The sequence below is a fragment of the Dama dama genome, chromosome 30 (assembly GCF_033118175.1).
Source record: "Dama dama isolate Ldn47 chromosome 30, ASM3311817v1, whole genome shotgun sequence".
Lineage (NCBI taxonomy): Eukaryota > Metazoa > Chordata > Mammalia > Artiodactyla > Cervidae > Dama > Dama dama.
In genome coordinates, this window is record NC_083710.1 from 84,546,084 (window position 1) to 84,566,879 (window position 20,796).

Below are 20,796 nucleotides of genomic sequence, written 5' to 3' on the forward strand. Positions count from 1 at the left end.
TTGCAGGCAGATGCTTTACTGTCTGAGCTACCAGGGAAGCCCTCTTATCTGTCTGAGAGCATACAAAATGAAAGCCACAATCACAGAAAACTAATCAAACTGATCACATAGACCACAGCCTTGTCATAACACAATGAAACTCTGAGCCATGCCCTGTACGGCCACCCAAGACAGATGGGTCATTGTGGAGAGTTCTGACAAAACATGGTCCACTGGAGAAGGGAATGGCAAACCACTTTGGTATTCTTGCCTTGAGAACCCCATGAACAGTATGAAAAGGCAAAAAGATAGGACACTGAAAGATGAACTCCCCAGGATGGTAGGTGCCCAATATGCTACTGGAGATCAGTGGAGAAATAATTCCAGAAAGAATGAAGAGATGGAGCCAAAGCAAAAACAGCACCCAGTTGTGGATATGGTCAGTGATAGAAGTAAAGTCCCATGCTGTAAAGAGCAATATTGCATAGGAACCTGGAATGTTAGGTCCATGAATCAAGGCAAATTGGAAGTGGTCAAACAGGAGATGGCAAGAGTAAACATTAACATTTTAGGAATCAGTGAACTAAAATGGACTGGAATGGGTGAATTTAACTCAGATGACCATTATATCTACTACTGTGGGCAAGAATCCCTTAGAAGAAATGGAGTAGCCATCATAGTCAATGAAAGAGTCTGAAATGCAGTATTTGGATGCAATCTCAAAAACGACAGAATGATCTCTGTTCATTTCCAAGGCAAACCATTCAATATCATGGTAATCCAAGTCTGTGACCTGACCAGTAATGCTGAAGAAGCTGAAGTTGCAGAGTACATCATGTGAAATGCTGGGCTGGATGGAGCACAAGGTGGAATCAAGATTGCCAGGAGAAATGTCAATAATCTCAGATATGCAGATAACACTACCCTTATGGCAGAAAGCAAAGAAGAACTAAAGAGCCTCTTGATGAAAGTGAAAGAGGAGAGTGAAAAGTTGGCTTAAAGCTCAACATTCAGAAAACTAAGATCACGGCATCTGGTCCCATCACTTCATGCCAAATAGCTGGGGAAACAGTGGCTGATTTTACTTTTCTGGGCTCCAAAATCATTGCAGATGCTGAGTGCAGCCATGAAATTAAAAGACGCTTGCTCCTTGGAAGAAAAGCTATAACCAACCTAGATAGCATATTAAAAAGCAGAGACATTACTTTGCCAACAAAGGTCTGTCTAGTCAAAGCTATTGTTTTTCCAGAAGTCATGTATGGATGTGAGAGTTGGACTATAAAGAAAGCTGAGTGCCCAAGAATTGAGGGTTTTGAATGGTGGTGTTGGAGAAGACTCTTGAGAGTCCCTTGGACTGTAAGGAGATTTAATCAGTCCATCCTAAAGGTGCTGAATATTCATTGGAAGGACTGATGCTGAAGCTGAAACTTCAATATTTTGGCCACCTGATTCGAAGAACTGACTCATTGGGAAAGACCCTGATGCTGGGAAAGATTGAGGGCAGGAGAAGAAGGGGACGACAGAGGATGAGATGGTTGGATGTCATCACTGACTCAATGGAGATGAGTTTGAGTAAGCTCTGAGATGATGGACAGGGAAGTGTGGTGTGCTGCAGTCCATGGGGTCACAAAGAGTCAAAAATGACCGAGCAACTGAACTGCACTGAACTGTTACCCATTCCTAACTTCTAAGCCTAGTCTTTGCTACTATATAGGGCTGGTGTGAAGGTTAAAAGAGATAATACTTACAAGACACTTAGTTCCTTGTGTGGCCCTGTTGAGTAAGAACTCAACAGAGGAGAGCTGAGATTTTTATTAGAACAGACTCAAGATCACCTTTTAAAAATGGCGTTATTGATTTTACTTGCATGAGTTCAAATATGCTTTCTTGAGGATGAGAAGAAAATGGAATTACATGTAGGATTTTAGCCTAACCTATAGGTTAGGGTTATCCAGAGGAGCTTGAGAGAAAAAGAAAAAACAAAGGAAAAAAACTAAGAATAGTTTGGGAGAAAAAATGACTCAGAGCTACATCAGATGGTTGGATGGCAGAAGAAATCCCTCAGTCTCATGGAGCCTCATCTGCAAAGGAAAAATACCACCTTTATTTGAAAAATGAGTGACTTACACACCTTGAGCACCTGTGCCATGCACAATAAAGGTTATTTAGTAAAGGCAATTTTCTCTCATGCTCCTCCTTTTCCTTAAAACACAAATCCTAAGCTCTCATTCTGGTTTCAAGTTTACCTAAAGTAAATGCAGTTGCCAAATTTACACTGAATTCTTTTGAAGAAGACCTCCCCAGTCACTCAAGTTGAGTTCCAACTTTCTGAGCCTTTCACCTTTATATTTCTTGGCACATTCTGTGCCATATTCATCCGCCTTTATACTAATATTGGGCTATAAAAGTAGAGGAAACATATCAAACTCCTGTAAAGGCTGGTCTGTAGCAGACATACCCGGCCCACCCACGAACTTTCTCCCATTACTCTGAATGAATGATCATCATCAATCTGTCAAAGTACCAAACAGGTAAAAACTCTTTTCAGCTCACTTCTATTATAACACCCTTTTGACTTATTGGTTTATTAGTTTTCTAAGCTGCTTGTAAATCAGCTCCATGCCTTTCTTGCTTACCTTTATCTTCATGCTGACCTCAACGATTGATCAATTGCATAAATGTATATAAAAACCAATTTGTTTTTAAACATTTGATCCCTCAAAAGTAATGCTCAAGTCATTTACATCTTAGGGATTTTTTGGACACTTTCAGGGGCTATGGTTTTCCCAGTAGTCATGTATGGATGTGAGAAGTGGACTATAAAGAAAGCTGAATGCTGAAGAATTGATGCTTTTGAACTGTGAACTGTGGTATTGGAGAAGACTCTTGAGAGTCCCTTGGACTGCAAGGAGATCCAACTAGTCCATCCTAAAGGAGATCAGTCCTGGGTGTTCACTGGAAGGACTGATGCTGAAGCTGAAACTCCAATACTTTGGCCAGCTGATGTGAAGAGCTGACTCATTTGAAGAGACCCTGATGCTGGGAAAGATTGAGGGCAGGAGGAGAAGGGGACGACAGAGGATGAGATAGATGGATGGCATCACCGACTCCATGGACATGAGTTTGAGTAAACTCTGGGAGTTGGTGATGGACAGGGAGGCCTGTGGTGCTGCAGTCCATGCAGAATGACTGAGCAACTGAACTCAACTGAACTGAGGGCTCAGATGCTGATGGCATCCGTGGAAGGGTCACAGAATGAAAACAAACAAGACAAAACCCAAAAAACCAGAGAGAAAAAGAGACATTGAATCACCCAGCTAAAATACTCACACTTAAAAAAAATATATAAATGATTTGTGACCCTGTGGACTGTAGCCCACCACACTCCTCTGTCCATGGGATTTCCCAGGAAAGAATACTGAAGTGGGTTGCCATTTCCTTCTCCAGGGGATCTTCCAGACCAAGGGATAGAACTTGCATCTCCTTCATTGGCAGGTGGTTTCTTTACCATATGAACCACCAGGGAAGCCCCCCACCCTAAAAAATAAAGAAAGAATTTTCTTCTATCCCTATCTTTTAATCTCTTGCATGGAGTAATTGTATTCTTCTGCAAACATCCTCCAGTTACATTTTATGACTTAGGATATAAGCTCTTAACTCTTTACAAAGATGCACTATTTTGTCCTTGTTAAGAGAGCTTCTTAAGGTAATTTCCTTACACTTAGTATAGCAAAACCAAGAAACTAATGCCTTTTGAAAAATTAGAAATACATAAAATTGCCCCCTCTGACAAAGAATGGCCAATTTGCACCAATACAAGGTGCCCTAAATTTCATTCTCACTTGCTTAGTTTTTTTGATAACATACCCTTTCACACAGGAGGAAAAAAAAAAATCCCCCCAAAACAAACACAAAAAACTCCAATAAAAATGTTAACAGTAAAAGAGTAATTTTTTAGTTAAGGAAAAAAACTATCATTATTGAGTGATAATTCACTTCATCTTAATTTCTTCTGTAAAATAGATATAATGGTCTTCATTTTGTTATAATCCATGCAAATGACAAATTTATGAATGCTTAATGCTTATGACTGCTTCCCAGGCAGCACAGTAGTAAAGAATCCACCTGCTTGGGTTCTCTTCCTGGGTGGGGAAGATCCTGCAAGAGTCAATTTCTAGGTACGTTGATAAGAAGTCTGGGGTCTCCGAGGAGGAAAGAGGGGTCTGGGGCTCTCAAAGAGAAGATAGGGTCTGGAATTCTCAAGGAGGAGGAAAGGATAAACATCTTTTTTTTTTTTTAATTCCTTAGTCTTAGTCACATAAAAATTTTTTTTTTTCTATAAGCCCAGAACTGATGATTATACAACAAAACAACTCAGCTTAAACTCTGTACTAAGGATTATATAACAACAACATACCCTGCTTGAGGACAGTTTCTCCTTCCTGAGAATCTTCTGACTAATACTGTTATCTTAAAATGTAAATTGTGGGAGTGGGTCTGGTAAGATCTTTAGGACCTTGAGACATTCTTTTGATTTATTGTAATAACTAATTTAAAAAGAGCTGACTGTGACACAGACCATGAACTCCTTATTGCCAAATTCAGACTTAAATTGAAGAAAGTAGGGGAAACCACTAGACCATTCAGGTATGACCTAAATCAAATCCCTTACGATTGTACAGTGGAAGTGACAAATAGATTTAAAGGACTAGATCTGATAGACAGAGTGCCTGATGAACTATGCAAGGAGGTCCATAACTTTGTACAGGAGAGAGGGATCAAGACCATCCTCAAGAGAAAGAAATGCAAAAAGGCAAAATGGTTGTCTGAGGAGGCCTTATAAATAGCTGTGAAAAGAAGAGAAGCTAAAGGCAATGGAGACAAGGAAAGATATTCCCATTTGAATGCAGAGTTCCAAAGAATAGCAAGGAGAGATAAGAAAGCCTTCTTCAGTGATCAATGCAAAGAAATAGAGGAAAACAACAGAATGGGAAAGACTAGAAATCTCTTCAAGAAAATTAGAGATACCAAGGGAACATTTCATGCAAAGATGGGCACAATAAAGGACAGAAATGGTATGGACCTAGCAGAAGCAGAAGATATTAAGAAGTGGCAAGAATACACAGAGGAACTACACAAAAAAGATCATGACCCAGATAATCACAATGGTGTGATCACCAACCTAGACCCAGACATCCTGGAATGAAGTGGATCTTAGGAAGCATCACTCTGAACAAAGCTAGTGGAGGTGATGGAATTCCAGTTGAACTGTTTCAAATCCTAAAAGATGATGCTGTGAAAGTGCTGCACTCAATATGCCAGCAAATTTGGAAAACTCAGCAGTGGCCACAGGACTCGAAAAGGTCAGTTTTCATTCCAATCCCTAAGAAAGGCACTGCCAAAGAATCCTCAAACTACTGCATAATTGCACTCATCTCACACACTAGCAAAGTAATGCTTAAAATTCTCCAAGCCAGGCTTCAACAGTACATGAACCGTGAACATCCAGATGTTCAAGCTGTATTTAGAAAAGGCAGAGAAACCAGAGATCAAATTCCCAACATCTGCTGTATCATTGAAAAAGGAAGAGAGTTCCAAAAAAACATCTACTTCTGCTTTATTGACTATGCCAAAGACTTTGACTATGTGGACCACAACAAATTCCGGAAAATTTTTAAAGAGATGGGAATACAAGGCCACCTGACCTGCCTCTTGTGAAATCTGTATGCAGGTCAGGAAGCAACAGTTAGAACTGGACATGGAACAACAGACTGGTTCCAAATAGGGAAAGGAGTACGTCAAGGCTGTATATTGTCACTTTGCTTATTTAACTTATATGCAGAGTACACCATGAGAAATGCTGGGCTGGATGAAGCACAAGCTGGAATCAAGATTGCTGAGAGAAATATCAATAACCTCAGATATGCAGATGACACCACCCTTATGACAGAAAGTGAAGAACTAAAGAGCCTCTTGATGAAAGCGAAAGAGGAAAGTGAAAAAGTTGCCTTGAAACTCAACATTCAGAGAACTAAGATCATGGCATCTGGTCCCATCACTTCATGGCAAATAGATGGGGAAACAATGGAAACAGGAACAGACTTTATTTTTTCAGGCTCCAAAGTCACTGCAGATGGTGACTGTAGCCATGAAATCAAAAGACACCTGGTCCTTGGAAGAAAAGCTATGACCAACCTGGATAGCATATTAAAAAGCAGAGACATTACTTTGCCAACAAAGGTCCGTTTAGTCAAAGCTATAGTTTTTCCAGCAGTCATGTATGGATGTGAGAGTTGGACTATAAAGAAAGCTGAGTACTGAGGAACGGATGCTTTTGAACGGTGGTGTTGGAGAAGACTCTTGAGAGTCTCTTGGACTGCAAGGAGATCCAACCAGTCCATCCTAAAGGAAATCAGTCCTGAATAAGTCATTGGGAGGACTGATGCTGAACCTGAAACTCCAATACTTTGGTCACCTGATGAGAAGAATTGACTCATTGGAAAAGACTCTGATGCTGGGAAATATTGAAGGCAGGAGAAAAAGGGGATGAAAGAGGATGAGACTGTTGGATGGATTCACCAACTCAATGGACATGAGTTTGGGTAAACTTTAGGAGTTGGTGATGTCCATGGGGTCACAAAGAATCTGACATGACTGAGTGATTGAACTGTACTGAACTGAATTTAAAAAATATATAGCTCTTTTGCTAAGACTAGTGGGGCACTCTCCACCTCCTTCTGATGTCCATGTCAGAAGCTTTCTCTCTCCCTTTTCCCTGTAATAAAACTTTTGCCACACAAGATCCCTGAGTATTCAAGCCTGATCTCTGGTCCTGAAGCTAAATCTTCTTTGGAGACCACTGAAATGTTAACCCATTCCAGTATTCTTGCCCATGAAATCCCATGGACAGAGGAGCCTGCTGGGCTACACTCCATGGGGATCACAGGAGTTGGATACAACTGAGCATGCATGCAAGCATGCAGACCAAAATTCAGTCAATAATTCTAATTCATTGGGTTCAGCAAGTACTGTGCAACTGATTGATCAAGTTAGGGAATGAGGGTTGGTAATCAGAAATAAAGGAAGAAAAAGAGGTTCATTAAAACCCCCCAGCACCCCTTCACTTACCTGTAATTATTACAGTGGATGCATTCATTGGCCCAAACTTTGGTCTCACTGTCAACCAAGTGCCCAATGCAGTCCTGAGTGCTGAAGATAGAAACAAATGCCCTGTTCATTCTCCTTAATGGAGCTCGGGACCGAAAGAGAGCACCAGCTACAGGCACCATTTTTTGAAGGATGGGAAGACCCAGTTATTCAGAAGAGATCCTAAATTCAGAATCCTTTGAATCTATCTCTTCAGATAGACTACTCAAATGACAAGTAAAGTATGCCTTGGACCAGAAAGGGCAGACTCTAGAGGGCAGGAAGGAATGACAAGGAGATGTGAGCCACAAGCTGCAGGACACTGCTTTCCAGGAGGAAATGCTCACTGTTGGGAAGACACGGGCAGTAGCAAACAGTTCAGCAATATGGAAACACGGTGAATGGCACCAGTCACTTAAATGTAATGTTTCTCTCTAAGAATGATAAAAATTTTTTTTGCAAAAAATAATTTGGCTTTCCACATTCATTTGTTCATAAATAATGTTCTGTTTCCACGTTCATAACTGCTTCATCTAAATGATATTGTTCAAAGTGTCTTGCTGAGACAATGTGCAGAACACTGGTGACTATTTGGTTCCCTTTTTGCATGTTCATACATGCAGGACCAATGACTTACACATTCTAGCTTGTCATCTGTGACCTGTAAAGTTCTAAAACCTCACACTCTTCATAGATTGACTGCATAGATAGGTCAACGGTTATTGTTCAGCTTTCTATGAACTAACCACTTGAAAATGGCATTTTTTTTTTTTGTCTTGAAAAATTAATGTTTCAGATCATGATTTTGGAAATAGAAATGTCAAGGACTTTCATAATTTACTTTTTGTATTTTTTTATAAAATGCAAAAGTTATAGTCAAAGACTCATTATGCTTTATATGTGTATTCGTTTACTATGGTTGATATTCAACGTATCGTAAACTGGATGTCTTAAGACAGCAGAAGTGTATTCTCCCACAGTTGTAAAGGCCAGAAGTGTTGGCAGGGCTATGTTTTCTGGAAGGTTCTAAAGGAGAATCTGTCTCACATCTCTTGACTTCTGGGGGTTGCCAGAAACCCTTGCTATTCTCTGACTTACTGCTGGATCACTCAGCCTCTCTCCACCTCCACGTCACATGGCTTTCTTCCTCCATCTCTTCTTACAAGGACACAGGTCATACTGAATGAGGGGCCACCTTGATGATCTCATTTGATCTTGATTACAGGTACAAAGACCCCATTTCCAAATAGGATCACATCCTGAAGCCCTGGAGGTTACTATTTCAATATATCTCTTTGGGGAACAAATTCAGAACAATCTGTAATGCTGATATCATTGTTCTCTTGAGATTGATTCAGTGAGAAAATAGGATATCCACATTAGCAAGTAGCTTCAGAAGAAAGAGCTGTCCTGTAGATGGGACACTGAGGGGTATTTAGAGCATAAAACACTGAGTAGAGACAGAGGACCCACTTTAGGAGTGTTGTGTCAAATGGCAGAGATTTCACACCCGAAATTTTGAAGTGTTGACATTTAAAAATCATCTGGAGCCTAGAGACATAAGCCAACAGTCTCCAAGAGAGAAAGGTTTAATAAATTGAATATAGCATTAAGAGTTCTGTTGATAGAATAACTGCAAATGAATCCTCAATTATATTGCTGGTGTTAAAAATTTGCGTAATATTTTTCTATGCATTCTGAAAGGGCTACCAAGATATCTCAGCAGGTAAAGAACCCACCTGCCAATGCAGGAGACATAAAAGATGCAGAGGAGATCCCTGGGTCAGGAAGATCCCCTGGAGGAGGAAACGGCAACCCACACCCATATTCTTGCCTGGGAAATCCTATAGAAAAAGCAGCCTGGCATGCTACAGTTCATGGGGTTACAAAGAGTCCCACACGGCTGATGACTAAGCACATATGCACGCAGGGCTGCTGCAACAAACTGCCCCAAACTGGCTTAAAACAACAGAAATACATTCTCGTACAGTTCTGGAGGATAGACATCCAAAATCAAGATGTCAGAAGCGCCGTGATCCCTCTGAGACCCTGGGTGGAAGCTCCCTCTGCCTTTTCTTAGCATCCATCCTTGGCCTTCCTTGAGTTGCCACTCCATCCCTCCAGTCTGCTTCCATCATTGCAGGGTGACCTCTCTCTGTGTCTGTACCTCTTCTCTTCTAGTACCAGATATTGTTGGATTAGGGTCCGCCCTAATTCCTAACCTGAACTTGATTATATCTGCGAAGACCTATTTCCAAATAAGGTCTTCTGTACAGGTCCTGTGGGTTGGATCATCACCATATCCCTTGGAGGACAAAATTCAAGCTTCCACATGCTGTCACCATTATTGATTTAATGTAAGACTCACGTGGATTGCTTGAAAGTTATCAGTTGGCCATTTGATTGATGTTTTGGGCATCAATCAGGTATTTTCAAAATGTATTTTTAAAACTTTTTTTTTAATATATAATACAAAATAACTCCTAGATTGTTTGGAACTGGGAACCCTTCTGGGTTCCGCTGGTTTGAAGGAAATGTAACTGCCAGTGGTCCTCTCCATCAGCTCGGAGGGTCATGTAATAAGTGCTCATTTGGGGGGTAATGGAGAATTACACTGAGTTTCATTTAATTATTTCGACGATGCCTTTTCTTTGAAATAACTGGAGACACCATCAGCAACCCAAACTACAGCTCAGAATCATTGGTACCAAAAATATTTTTTAATAGGGATAAATATCTGAACGTACATTAAAAATGAAATAATTTAAACCTGCTACTTTTCTCCTGATAAACTCTATGATTGATTCTTCCTTTTGCTTCAGCTGTCTATTTTATAAAATGCTTTTATTAATGTCTGTAAGGCAGAATTACCTGTTCAAAATGGCACAATGATAAATTGTTTTTTATTAGTAAAGGTGACCTTGGGGCTTCCCAGGTGACTCAGATGGTAAGGAATCTGCCTGCAATGCAGGAGACCTGGGTTTAATCCCCAGGTCAAGAAGGGCATGGCAACCCACTCTGGTATTCTTGCCTGGAGAATTCCAAGGACAGAGGGGCCTGGTGGGCTTGGAAAGAATTGAACACAACTAAGTGAATAACATTTTCACTTTCAAAGGTGACCTTAAATCTCTTTAAGTAATTTTAACATAGTAAAGGATCTGTCTGCAATGCAGCAGACCCTGGTTTTATTCCTGGGGCAGGAAGATCCCCTGGAGGAGGGATAGGCTGCCCACTCCAGTATTCTTGGGCTTTCCTGGTAGCCCAGACAGTAACGTATCTGTCTGCAATGGGAGAGACCTGGGTTTAGTTCCTGGGTTGGGAAGATCCCCTGGAGGAGGGCATGACAACGCACTGCAGTATTCTTGCCTGGAGAATCCCCAGGGAGACAGGAGCCTGGCGGGCTACAGTCCATGGGGTCGCAAAGAGTCAGACATGACTGAGTGACTAAGCACAATTATTTTTAAAAAGAAAATATAAGGGAAGTTCTAAACAAATTCTAAAATTTTGAGTTCTGTTTTTAAATCATTTTGGACATATTTGAATAATATTTAGTAAGGTTTCCATTTATGCATACATTAATTATTCAGCAAAATTTTTTAAAAAATGGGTTTCCTCAAGAATTTGAACTTTTCTTCTTGTAAATGTAAGTCTATTATATACAGATATACATAGATAAGGCTTCTCTTGTGGTTCAGATGGTAAAGAATCTTCCTACAATGCAGGAGACCCAGGTTAGATCCCCTGAAGAAGGGAATGGCAACCCACTCTAATATTCTTGCCTGGGAAATCCTATGGACAGAGGAGCCTGACAGGCTACAGTCCATGGGGTGGCAAAGAGTCAGACAGGGCTGAGTAACTAACCCTTTCACTTTCATATGTAGATAAGAGACATAAATCTGTTCCTTCCTTCCATTCCTCAATGCCCCAAGCTTCCCTCACTAAGAGGATCAGTCTCAGCAGACACCAGAAGCTCTGATTTGGGGCAACTTTCTTTAGTTTCCCAGAGTCTCTCCTTCCACATTTGTAAACTAAGGGGAATTGGATTAGGCTCTTTGCAAGCCAAGAAATGCCAAGGCACTAACTAAATCAGTTTCGAAATATTTGTGGAGTCTTGCTTGATAATAACACACTCGGACAGTTAAGTATTTAGACAGAGCTTAATGAAGAGGGTGTGAAAACAGCAGAAGCAGAGTAGGCTGATTCAGGCATGAAAAATTATACAGTGAACTAAAGTGGCACACCTGCCTTCATTCTGGGGACAGAAAAATGTGTGTGACTAACCGATAATCCACCCCAACAGTTACAAGGGCGATTAATTAACTGGGAATGCATGGTTCTTGACTACAAACTTGTTCTTATTCAGCGTGAGTCATGCCATACAAATTAATGTTGTCTCCTAGACGTGCAATTCTGGGTAGTCGATGCCAAAGGCTCTTTTCTAAAAGGAGCAAAAAGAGCAGATTATACGTCAAGAAATCTCATCAGGTCATGTCAAACTCAACTCAGGCTACAACTGACCCAGCCCTGTGCCATATTTTATCATTATCATACACCCTGGCTCAGTCATTCTGCCCTTAGGTGTCCAAAGGTACTCAGAAAACAACAAGACAACTTCATTAAGATTGGCACACCACCAGAAGTCCAGATGCTGAATGCAGCGGGCACGGAAGGGCTGGCTGGCACACGCATCCGGCTCATGAGACCGCCGGGGCGATCAGCAGTCAGGAGGCATGAAGGACACGTTGATGGAGGAGGGGGCAGGCTGACGGCACAGAAGAGGTGCATGATGGACACGGATGTTTAGAAAGAGCCCGGCTCTCTCCTCAAGTCCTCTCTTACGTATCGCCTACCTGCCCTTCATCACAATGCGTGCTAAGTCGCTTCAGGCGTGTCTGACTCTGTGCAACCCCATGGACTGTAAGCTGCCAGGCTCCTTTGTCCCTGGGATTCTCCAGGCAAGAATACCGCAGTGGGTTGCCATGTCCTCCTCCAGGGGATCTTCCCGACTCAGGGATCGAACCCACGTCTCTTGCATCTCCTGCATTGGCAGGTGGGTTCTTTACCATGATAGCCACCTGGGAAGCCCGGATCACAATACTCAGGGTGAATCTCACATGTGCTTCCACCAGGATTAGCAAAATGTATAGTGACCTTGAAGCAAGGATCCTGTGGGGCTCCTGGAAAAGGAAGCCTTTCTTTTTTAAATTTTATTTAATTCTGTAATTTGTGGCTTCACTGGGTCTTCACTGCGTGCGTGGACTCTTCATTGAGACAAGCGGGGGCTTACAAGTTGTGGCTCAGGCTTGGTTGCTCCCTAGCAGGTGGGATCTCAGCTCCCCAACCCAGGATCGGACCCACGTCCCCTGCATTGGAAGGCAGATTCTTAACCACTGAGACACCAGAGAAGTCCTGTCCCCCAGATTCTTGTAGGGAAAATGCTCCAGCCTCCATGACCTTCCCTGAGTCCCAAAGGGCAGACTTGAACTGTCAGGCTAATCAGGGAAGGGAGGAGAGTGCAGAGACCAGGGAGGAGCAGTCAAGAAACAGACAGCCTCTGCCTCTGCCTCAGGACCAAGATGCTGGGAAAGATGGAGGGCAGGAGCAGGAAAAGGGGGCGGCAGAGGATGAGATGGTTGGATGGCATCACCGATTCGATGGACATGAGTTTGAGCAAACTCTGGGAATTAGTGAAGGACAGGGGAGCCTGGTGTGCTGCAGTGTGTGGGGTCCCAGAGAGTGGGACACAACTGTGTGGCTGAACCACTAGGGGATACACATAACATTATCTTTAATCTCTTTATAACGCTAAAACTCCCAGCAAATGGAATTTCTCCGCATTCCAGACAGAGAAGACCCCCTGAGGCCAGATTAAAGGAGTTTAGGCCCTGTGGTGGTGGTTTAGTCACTAAGTCATTTCCAACTCTTGTGACCCCATGGACTATAGCCCGCCAGGCTCCTCCATCCATGGGATTCTCCAGGCAAGAGTACTGGAGTTGGTTGCCATTTCCTTCTCCCAATCCAGGAATCGAACCCAGATCTCTTGCATTACAGGGAGATTCTTTACCAATTGAGCTACAAGGGAAGCCCCTGGCACACCTGAATCTCATCAGGAACCCTGCCCTCAAACCATTGCTGTAAAAACTCACCAAGGCTTCCCGGGTTGGGGCATATGGCTTTGGAGGGCAGGCGCTCGCCCAGGGCCCCCTTGCACTCAGCATTCCTGCAGATCTCTCTCTTGCTTCGACAGTGCTTGGACAGACCAGACCCAGGGACACCCCTTCCTCCAGCCTCCGACCACACTGGGACCTTCTTTCCAGCCTCAGCCTTCGGAGTCAGCCCCTTAGCTGTCCTCTAACACCCGGAGCAGCCAACTCCAGTTATTGAGCTTAACTCCTTGTTACCGATCAGCTGTGAGTTTCCAGATTCACCTGGATTTCCCCCCCAAGGTGGAGGCTGTCATCCAGCACCTTCTGGACCTGCATCTGCAGGCCTGCCGCACCTACCTATCTCTGGGCTCCCCTTTCAACCGCAAAGTTGTGGCTCTGGATGACTTGGGTGAATTTTTCTGCAAGTTGGCCTTGGAGAAACTCGAGGGTACCAATACCCTCTCCCCAATGCAAAAGCAGAGCAGTGGCTATGCCCCCTTCCTGGAAGTGGAGAAGCTTTCCCACATGAGTAGGGCACAGCCCAGAATGCTCGAGGACACCCTGCTCATAGAGAAGAACCTGAAGCAGGCCCTTTTGGATCTGCATGGCCTGTTTTCTGCCTATGCAGGCCCCCGCTTCTGTCTCTTCCTGGAGGTCTACTTCCCCAGCGAGGTGGTGAAAGTCATCAGGAGGATGGGAGACCACCTGACCAACCTCCGCAGGCCGACTGGTCCCCAGGCTGGGCAGTGTAAGTATCTCACCTGCAGGAGGCCAGGAGCCTTTGAGGAGTGACCCCCACCCCCACCTCCAATCTCAGGGCTTCTGCCTGAAGCCTCTCACTGCAGCCACTGTTGTTCACTCAGTCGTGTCTGACTCTTGGCAACCCCACAGACAGCAGTACCCTAGACTTCCCTATCCACTCTTTCCCCAAGTTTACTCAAACTCGTGTCTGTTAGTCAGTGATGCCATGTAACCATCTCATCCTCTGTTGCCCCTTCTCCTCCTGCCCGCAATCTTTTCCATCATCCGGGCCTTTTCCAATGAGTTGGCTCTTTGCATCAGGTGGCCGAAGATTTGGAGCTTCAGCATCTGTCCTTCCAAAGAACATTCAGGGTTGATTTCCTTTACGATTGACAGATTTGATATCCTTGCTGTTAAAGGGACTCTCAAGAATCTTCTCCAGCATCATAGTTTGAAAATGTCAATTTTCAGCACAAAGTCCAACCTTCACATCCTTACATGACTACTGGAAAAACCATACCTTTGACTATACAGACCTTTGTCAGCAAAATGATGTCTCTGCTTTTTAAATATGCTGTCTAGGTTTGTCATAGCTTTTCTTCCAAGGAGCAAACATCTTGTAATTTCATGGCTGCGTTCACTGTCCACAGTGATTTTGGAGCCCAAGAAAATAAAGCTACTAGGCAGCTTTTTAACACCCTGGAGGCTTTTCCCAAGGCTTGGATCAAATGGAAACAGTAAAGTTTTCAAAAAAAAAGCCAATTGTGGGCAAAGCAATAAAGCGATTCTTCTTCACCCAAAATTGTCTCCAAGATTTGATTCAGTACTGGTGCACAGAGGCTGAGGTTTTGGCATCAACCTCAGGGGGTCAGGACCAGAATTCATACTAGGACCTGATCTTTTGATCCAAAGAGCCTACACTTCCCAGACTATTTGAACAAACAGTGTACAGATAAAATACTACAGTACTTTCTTTGGTTTGTATTGTTATTGAAAAATGGCTTTAATTCTCAAAATTCTGTTTTGAACAACAATGAGAATTAGCAAAGAAAAGTGAAATATGATTACGTATTTGTGAGTACTATGCTGCTCAGTCACTCAGTCGTGTCCAGCTCCTTTTGACCCCGTGGACAGTAGCCTGCCAGGCTCGTCTGTCCATGGGATTCTCCAGGCAAGAATACTGGAGTGGGTTGCCATGCCCTCCTCCAGGGGAACTTCCCGACCCAGCGATCAAACTCATGTCTCTTATATCTCCTGCATTGGCAGGCAAGTTCTTTAACACTAGTGCCACCTGGGAAAAGCCCAGATTAAATATTCAGGTGACCTAAATCTACCCAGATAAATAAGGTGGAGTTACTATAACAAATCATTGACCGAATATCTTCTTTGGGTATATTTGGAGTGACTAGATACCATCCAAAAATATAATAAACTCAAAAATACAATGAAAAGCAGAGGGTAAATATGTAACTTCCCAGGTGTTTACCACCCAAACCATCTTGTCATGTAGTCACCTCTAAGTATCAGTGGTGGAGGTCTGCACCAACTGGCCGCTACACTAGCTACTTTCAAAAACTCAGAGAGGAAATCCTTCTGAGTCTTGGTTTTGCATCTGTAAGAAGGGGCTTCCCCGGTGGCTCAGTGGTAAAAACAACAAAACCCACCTGCCAATGCAGGAGACATAAGAGACGCAGGTTCAACCCCTGGGTCAAGAAGATCTCCTGGAGGAGGAAATGGCAACTCACTCCAGTATCCTTGCCTGGAGAATTCCATGGACAGAGAAGCCTGGTGGGCTACAGTCCATGGGGTCACAGAGTTGGGCACAACTTAGCGACTTGGCTCTCTTGCTCGCTTCAATAGCAGGATTGTGTGAGATGACTCAATTGGAGTGAATTTGAACGTTTAAGTTTCTCCTCGCCATTCAGAGTGACCTTTGTTTGAGTGGAAATGGAAACCTTTAGAGAATGCCATCAGAACTCGGGATAGGGACTTCCCCAGTGGTCCAGTGGCTTACGACCCTGCACTCCCGACGCAGGGCGCCTGGGGTCAGTCCCTAGTCAGGGAACTAGATCTCGCAGGTTGCAACTAAAGATCCCGCATGCAGCAACTAAGACCCAGCCAAATAAATTTTTAAAATATTTAAGAAGATTGGATAGTTTCATCATAAATTATCAGTATCTGATCCTAGGCTTTCAAAGTATAGTGCCTAAAACTGCAGCAGGTTTTGCAAAAATAGAGTTAAAGATCTGTTCATTTCACTTGGGGCCTACAGGTAATTTGCCAGTGTTATCCGAATCTAACATGGCCCGAGAAGAAAGGAAAGGTCGATGGATGTCCTGAGGCAGTTTTTATTTATTATTTAAGGAAATTAACTTATTTTCCATCCTTTTGTGTTGACACAGAATATTGCTTTTCCAAATAATTGCTTATAAAATTTACTATTATGCATAAATGGCATAGGTTAAGTCTTAAGGATTTTTGAACCACAGGACGAGAACGTATTTTTCCCCATGGTTCCTGAATATAAAGCAATGAGGAATTGATCTGAAGATTAGAGGAGGACAAACAGGTGAAAACACAAGCTTGCCCTTGACATTCAGTGTTTGTGCCAGACGCAGGCAGCTCCAGGGAGATTGTAAGTTCACACATGAGTGTAGGATGGCTGGAGACACTGCATAAATCAGGGTTTTTTTATCTCTCTGTGTCTCCTTCATTCATCAGTCTCTTTATCTTTCTGGAAAATTGACTCGCATCACGACCCCTTCTGGAATCCCTGCACATCCCTATGTCCTTCTCTGGGCCCTAAGAACCAGAGACCTACCCTCCAGCTTTATGACAAGTCTGCTTCCGATAGTGATGCAAACTGGAACAAACAGTATGCCACCAGGAACGCAGGCGGCCTGAGATGGAAGTGATTATTTGGACCTCATTTTGAACCTCACTAAGTACAGGGGCTTGGCTCTGCTTTAAGTCTTGCAAATAAAATTAAAAAATAAAGACCCCAAAGCTGCAGGCCTGACTTTCTTTGAACTTCAAGTCCTACCTGAACGCGGCAGCTAGTTCCCATAGTCACAGACAGGTCAGGAATTTGATTGTCTCGCATTCCTCAGAATTTATGGCCTTCATCATCATGAATGAGATCATTCAAAGGAGCACTCCCCCAGCAAGAGTTTCGAGAGTTATTACACGGCATCTGTTAGCGCTAATGGCTGGAGAATGCCTGTAGCAATTCAAGATGCTCCTGTATGCATCGATGTATAAAAAGCAAAGCCAGATCCTTCTTAAACTTGACCTGGACATATCCCTTGATAAACAATCCCAATAACTGGAGCAAAACTGAAGAATTATCAGAACACACGCTCTCTCGGTTATCCTGTCCTGCTGAGGTTTGAGCAGCAGGTGAAGAGGGAAGGCTGGGAGGAGTCCAGGTCGGGGACGTGTTTGGAGGCCTGAGTATTAGGCCAGGTGCTGCCCTCCCCAGCCCCTCCCATCACCAGAAAGACTCACCTTCTCCCTGCAGGTTGAGCCTTGCCCAGCCTCAAAGGCAGTGCTGGCCCAGCCTGGCTCATGAGAGCAACCAGAAGACCTGGGCAGGAAGCCAGTCCATTCGACACGTGTGCCTCGCGGCGTGTGTGTCAGAGCCCAAGGTTCACGCGGATACGCGGGAGGCCCACGGAAGCCACGTTCCAGGTCACAGGGACGTCCGCCTGCAAAGCGTCTGTCTCTACGTGATGTTTACCCTTCCACCTCTTTCTTTTTCGTGCGCGCGCGCACACACACACACACACACACACACACACACACACACACACACTCGAGCTCTTAGCAGAAGAACATTGGAGCTCAAGCTAGGTAGGCCAAGCATTCTCATGGCAGGCCAGACGTAGCATCCCCAGAATTCAAGGAAGGAAGGCCAGGGGTGGTTGGGTGGGCACCCAGGACTGGAGAGGCGGGACCTGACCTCGGGTGTGAGTCATGACCGAGGCTCGACCGCAGAGTCCCACGCTGGGGATCAAGCGTCCTGGGCGACGTGCTGAGAGATTCCTCAGCAGCATCTAAGCAGGTAGGAGGGCTTGGCGCCTAGACGCACCAGCGGAAGAACACAGGTAGAGAAGGAGAAGCGTCACGTGGGCAATGGTGCGGACAGACACGTGCCCCTCAGCTTCGCTACTTTATGATTCCTTCGTGTATTAAGTAGTTTCTCTCAGTCAGCTGCTGCTTCTAATAATGGAGCAGACTACCCAAATTGCTGAGGACTAACCTGGATAGTGCAGAAGCATGACGCCTAGTGAATAACAGGCCCTTAGCGGACACCAGTCCATCGTCCTCAGCCCACCTCCTCCGCTTCTGCTGCAGTCCTTGGTTTCAAGTAGGACAGGTGTCCGGTGTCAAAGTGCCTAGACCTCTGATGGATCAGCGGGATGAAACGGGAAGACACCCAGGGCTCTCACAGGTGTGAGAGCTCATTAACAGAGGTGAGGCAGCTCATTAGCATAGCTGCTAAACACAAGTACCCCTCCCTCCAAAAATCCAGTCATTTCCGGTGTAAGATGAAAATGTAGGTTCACATAAAATGGAATTCACAGCTAAGATGAAAAATTCAGTTGGGTGTCATTTAAAACACCAAGACGTCACGCCCACTGGAGTTATGAGATAGCTTGGATATTCTGGTGGAAGATGCAGAAACCTCAGAGGCCAGGGGACCCAGTCCCCATCCTATAACATTACATATGGTTTTAACATCTGTGCCAAACACTTTCCACAAAGCCCTCCCCTCCACTGTACGCTCATGTATCCAGGCACTCTTCCAGAAAGTTCTCCCAGGAAACTTTCAGAAAGCTGATTACTGTTAGGTTGAGATTTAAAAGATATTCAGATCTTCCTGGCTTGCGTAGCAACTAATGAACATGAAGTATCATCTGAGATAGAGATCTTTATAAAAATTGTACACATGGAGACAACACGTTTTCTTTCTCACTGGTGAAAGGGAAGGACCAGGCTTTTAGCATCAGAGAAAAATATCCCTTTAGCTTAAAATCCTTTAGCGAAAGCATTTTAAGCCTAGAAGACTCAGAAGCTGTACTTTTCTAATGAGTTTGTCCAGAGAACATCTGCTTCAGGAGCTTGCAATACAACAATTGGCCTTCATTGTATCGCTAGACCTTGGTCACAAATCTTAACTCTAAAGGTTTGAATGGGTCATAAAAACATCTTCTGACACTAGAGATTTTTTAAATCTCTAGATTTTATTTAAAGTTTTTAAACTTGCTGTACGGATGTACATGTTTTTAAAAGGTGAAGACTTCATTATATCATCTTAAAATATCAAAAGCAAAGTATACGTTCACGTATAAAATATGACTTTGTCCACTAAAAATTGCCACAGAAGAATAGTCACTGGATCATATATTATAGGACTTGGATATTTCTGATACAAAGACTATGGTTGTCCAGAGAACATGGTATTAATTGCTTTCTATCTGCTGGAATCTGAGTCAATAGCATCCCGATTTATGCAAATGATTACATTTCTTGCTCATTCAGAGTAATGTATTTCAGACACACGTTCCGCCCTGGGACGATACTTGCCTGAGAGCTCTCAGCCTGTCAGGAGATGTTAGTAACTATTGCTGATCATACGTTGCGCCTCTATCACCCTGGGCTGGGATGAGGGCTGTTTGTTCACAGGAAGAAAGGAAGAGAAATACGCCATAGCTGAGAACAAATATATGTGTGAACTAATCTAAAAAGCCGATCCTCATAGAATGAAGCTGGAAATGGAACCTTATATTAGAAAATGCAATCCTGAAAATTGGATTTGCAAAGTCCGGTTTCTGTTTATTCAGTGAAACAAGCCACCCAACAAACCAGGTGTAGAACTCACAGGTGGCGTGTTGGTTTTTGTTCTTCAGCTGACTCTTAGTGACCCCAGGGACTGTAGCCCACCAGGTTCCTCTGGCTGTGAGATTTCCCAGGCAAGAATACTGGAATGGGTTTCTATTTCCTTCTCTAGGGGATCTTCCTGATCCAGGGATCAGACCTGCATCTCCTGCATTGGCAGGCGGATTCTTTACTGCTGAGTCACCAGGGAAGCCCGATAGGTGGCTAGAGGCTAAAAAGCCATCCTGAGTCAGAATTCCAGGGTTCCTATCCAGATAATCATGTCAATTTCTTAAATACTCAGAGCCCAGTTCCTCCATCTGTGACATGGAGATTTTTATCCTACTGATCTCACAGCATTGTTTGGAAAACATCTGAAATAATCCATGTCAAACGCTTAACCTAATCCACAGCGAATCTCGCTTGCTCTCAGCAACTCTTAACTATCATTATTAATATCTTATTGATTTACTTTGGGGAGCAGGAGAAGTGCTGACATGCCATGTACTGTCTGTAATCAACATCATATTATTTTTCCATTTGGGTGCTGTCTTTATGATGAAACAGTACCTCACCCGCATAAGCTCATTTAAGCTTCACATAAACTCTGTGGAGTAGGTAGATATCAAGTCTAATTTAGGAGACTCTAAGTGTCCTTTTCCTGATGATCTTAAGCTAGAAAAAATGGGAAAAACAACATCCTGGAAAATTAAGGAGCTCTCTCAAAACAGCAACTCAATGGCAACCACGTGTGTATGAAAGATACAGAGTGACTTGACGACATGGCCTCCCCTATGTAACAGAAGACTCATGCTGAGCCATGAAGGAGGCCACTGGAGCCATATTATGGGAATCAACTGGGGATCATGTTTTACTCATCCAGCCTCTCATATGGAGCCCTGTA